This window comes from Odontomachus brunneus, unplaced genomic scaffold (genome assembly GCF_010583005.1).
Source record: "Odontomachus brunneus isolate Ranch 3 - 2012 unplaced genomic scaffold, Obru_v1 Obru_scaffold_008, whole genome shotgun sequence".
Taxonomy (NCBI): domain Eukaryota; kingdom Metazoa; phylum Arthropoda; class Insecta; order Hymenoptera; family Formicidae; genus Odontomachus; species Odontomachus brunneus.
This window is the reverse complement of record NW_022639458.1, coordinates 457,582-462,021: the sequence shown is the minus strand read 5'-3', so window position 1 is coordinate 462,021 and position 4,440 is coordinate 457,582. Positions and strand designations below refer to the sequence as shown.

The following is a 4,440-nucleotide window of genomic DNA, read 5'->3' as shown; positions in this document are numbered from 1 at the left end:
TCTCTCTCTCTCTCTCTCTCTCTCTCTCTCTCTCTCTCTCTCTCTCTCTCTCTCTCTCTGTATTCCTGCCCCTCTCTTTCTCTCTGGAGCTTCGGCTTAATTAACGGGAGGTAACAAACCGGGAGGTACTACATCCATTTATTTATGCGACACCAATCACGAACGGTGTGCCGGCACGACACTTCGGTGTCGTTAAACCTGCGGCGGTCGGCTATCAAAATGGCGAGTAAACAAAGCACTGAATCAGAAATCAATATAAAACGCGCGCGCACGCGTTCGCGCGATGGTACTACAAAAGCACCACGACGCCGGGTGATTAATAGTAAACGCACGACGGCTTTTTTCTCTTCTAATTTATTCGTCCCGCGAGATCACATTTTTCCGTGTGCACGCCTTAATAACCGTTTAATGCTGTGCTAATGACGGTTCTCGCCAGGACTAATGATTCTGATCGCCCTGCACTAACGACAGCGTCATCGGCATTCAACAGTAACAGGACGCTATGCAGCCGCACACGTCGATGGTACATCGAGGATGAAGATTTATGTAAAAATATTCCACCGTTGAATCGCGCTAATAACACGGACTACTATTTCATTACAAAAAGCGCAGCAGCGATTCCCTCCGACCAGCCTCCTCTAATTCGTCCGATTATACTTGATAATACAATTAATATAATGCTAATGATTATATGCTACTTAGAGAGCGGTTATATAGATAATATATATTATCCGTTACGGCGTATTGGTAGTGTCGGCCGTCGGCGTCATTAAAGTGAACGCGCAGCAATAGCATGGCCCGTTACGCATATTTAACATCGCATTTGTACGCGTCATTTCGGTGAAAGATCGCCATTTTTCGTCGTCACTCGTGCGCTCGGATTCGCGATTTTCACAAATGAACAGCGGGAGAGAAGTAATGTCGACGTTAAACGTCGATTGCACTTATTCGAGGTTCATTCGGAGAGACATGTACGGCTTCACGCGTGTTCAACCCTTCAGTAAGCTCGTGCGTTTTTGACCTTACTTTAGGTGCCTAGTCTACCATTGGAGATGTATATTTTTTCGGAAATACGTGTAATATAAGCGGATAGACTATATATATCACAAAAACACGATATATCTTTAGCGGAGAAAACTATGTATTATGTGTAAACTATGTGGTTGTGTGTTGTAAATGCTACATAGCCTTCAAATTACGTCTGTAGATCACGCGGCTAATAAAGGGTCAATATTCTTTCAATAACAATAATGCGATCTCGGTTGAAGGAGGAAATTAACATTTCGACACGCACGATCGCAATCTCGCAATATTACGCGTAACTATCTACCGATCTTTCGTTCACGTGCAAACGACCGTTCAAATTTTATCCCCGATTCACACACGGAGGGTGTCTTTAATGCACCTGAAATTTCAGTACACGCGGTTTGTGTGCCGCGGAACACGCTGTGAGATGCGATCGTGGATGACGAGCTTCGTTTCCTCAAAACGTAAAAATTTGCATTGCCCGTGGGCAAGTAGAAGGAAAGAAAGAGATAAAGGGAGAGCTAGTGAGAGAAAAAGAGAGAGAGATAATGTGGCAAAAGAATAAGGTAGAAGAGAGAATACCGTGCAGCCGGTGCATTTCTACGTAACAATAATAATTACAAGTTGTTCCTTCCGTGGCACTGCGAGCGATCACCCGAAAATAAGCGTTTGTAATAGCATACCTTCCTTCCTTCCTTTACTCGCGGTTTGCTATTCGTTGGGTCTTCCTCCGGCGCTGCTTTTCTTCCGCCTTTCGTCCTTCGGGCGTGGAGCCACGGCTATCTCGATGATCGCGCGAGAGCCGCTGCATATTTTGATATAGCACGCTCCAAGAGTCGCACTTATTTGTTCGTCCGCAACGAGCTAAGTGAGCGCCTCAGCATTTTCTAACGTTCAAAAGATGGACTCCGCTATTTCGCTGTTAATCGTGTCTACTGCAGGGTATATTTGCGCAAATAAAATACACTGTAAAATTAATTTACCGTTGTGGCGGGAGCTTACGGAAAAATAATGATTCTCGGAGAACGCGTCCCTTAATCTCGACGAGTCTCTCCCCGGCGAAAATTCAAGTGCGACTTTACCCGCACGGTAGACTGTGGCTTGATTACGAGGGAGTTTTGGAGCCGCCTGTATATCCGCGGATTCCATCTCGTGGGCCCTACGGTGTAACAAGCGAGCGCGCATAATGATATTAATCAGGGCGGTGTGTTCGGCTTCCTTAAAATTGCCGGCAGGCTCAATTTCTCACTTAAAATCTAATTAGAGCTTGCCGGAGCTCTCGAGCTGCCGTAGGCCGGCCGACGAGGTCTCAAAGGGCGTGGGGGAGAGGGAGGGGGAATGGGACCGAGTGAGAGAGAAAGAGAGAGAGGCCCCTCGACGCAAGTGAGCCGCGAATTTGACCTCGGAATAAAGACGGATCCCAACCTAAGGCCCTACTTTGCGAAATTGCAGTTTCCTGCCCTTGGATCGCCGATCGTCCCGCGGACCCATTTCGGACCCACCGAACTCGACGATGGGCCCACCAGCCCGGCCCGCCGCCAGACTCAATCGGGGCCCCTGAAGAAGCATCCAGCCGTCAGGGATCAGTCGTCAGGATTTTCGGGACGTCCGAGATGAGTCGTCCGTCGATCAGTCAGGATACTCGGGCAGGCCCAATTGTCGCCGGATTTGAGGTGAGGCATTTTATCAGTGCTGGTCGATTATTCTTATCATCGATTCAATCACTCCATGTAAAATTCCCGAATTCTTTCTTTTAATATTTAGGAATATCGTGTATAAGACGTAAATTAAATTTCTGCAAAATATGTATATAATTCTACGAAAAATAAAGAAAATATTATTGACATTAAAATGTTGCAAAATATCGCAAAATATGAAGAGAAAATTTTAATTTTTATATAATCAGGAGAAAATTGTCGACATCAAAATGTTGCAAAATGTCGCAAAAGATGAAGAGAAAATTTTAATCTTTGCAGTCACAGGAAAACTGTCTTGACGTTAAAATGTTGCAAAATGTCGCGAAAAATGAAGAGGAAAATTTAATTTTTACAGTCAGGAGAACTATCTCGACATTAAAATGCTGCAAAATGCCGCGAAATATGAAGAGAGAATTTCAATTTTTACAATCTGGGAAACTATTTCGACATGTTTCGCTTGAATTTCTTTACTCATGCTCATATTTCTGTGCTAAATTTTTGAAAACTATTAACTTCATTCCTAGATTCGCGGTCCGCTATTCGTTATATATTTCGCAAATATTCAGTAGCTTGCATAAGGATTTCATTGTCGGCGATAACGATGAAGCACGACCTGATTTCCGCAATCGACAAGCCGTTATCACTCATTTCTATGATATGTCGTTGTTGTTAACATGTTAATTATATGTATCGAGACGAGGGTCGCGCGAACGCGTCGGGGATGCATCGGGTGTGCACAACGACGATGGTAAAAAGGTGGAACGAGCGGGGGGATGAGGAAGGGGATGACAAGAATAAAAAACACGGCCAATCGTTAGCAAGGTACAAATTTCGCCATTTGCCGCAATAAACCCTCGAACCCGCTTGTAACTTCTCCTTATGGGAGGCATGAGTAATCGCCTTGTTAGCCCTTATGGCCTATAGCGTTCATGCTCTCTCTCATCCATGGGAGGGACGACAACAACAACAACAGCAGCAACAACAGCGCACGCACCGATATAGAAAGAGACGAAAAAGAAGAATACGAGAGAGGGAAAAAGGGATACATAGAGAAATAGAGGGAGAGAAGGAGAAACGATAGGGGTACGAAATACACACGCGATATATGTACCCCATCGACACCGGGGGTTTGTGTGTGTATGTATGCGCCTATGTACTCGAAGGAACTGTCGATGTAAAAGGAAAAGCAGAACGGAACGACAACGGCAAGAAAGAACGGAAGGAGAGGCCGAGAGACGAGAAAAAGAAAGAGAGAATAAAAGCGGGAAAGAGAGAGAGGGGAGGGGAGAGGGAGACAAGTGCGTTGTAAGCGAGGAACGAGATGAAAAAACCAATGAGAACGACAGATAGAGAAGGAGACTATAAGAGGCAGATAGATACAAGCAGATAAGAGAGAACGCTCGGATCTGAGATATTCACTCGGTGCCACTGGTATACTCTTTCCCTCTCCCCAACTCCGTCCGCATTTTCCACGTTAAAATCGAACTGGAACGTGTAACATCGCCGTTCGCATCTCGTGAGTCTCGCGTCGCTTCGCGTTCGCAATGTGCTCCTTAATTAATGACATATTAATAAAAGGAATAGCTTTGATAGATGAGGCGCGCGATCGTCATCGGCAAGCGAGAAACGCGTGCACGCGATACGCAATGTACGTGCCGACGGCGTGTAATAAGCATTGATAAGAGTGCGCGTACGTACAGAGTGTCCGCTTTCTTTC

General features: G+C 45.4%; 1 protein-coding gene across 1 annotated transcript in view; it reads left to right on the top strand.

Annotated features, from left to right (window-relative positions):
* The window catches only part of LOC116854150 (POU domain protein CF1A), a 60,651-nt gene extending 58,013 nt beyond the window's left edge, over window positions 1-2,638 (top strand). Inside the window, exon 2 of the mRNA XM_032835781.1 lies at window positions 2,479-2,638. The gene's annotated coding sequence lies outside the window, so the exon portion shown is untranslated. The remainder of the gene's footprint in view (window positions 1-2,478) is intronic.
* The last annotated feature ends 1,802 nt before the right edge of the window (window positions 2,639-4,440 follow it).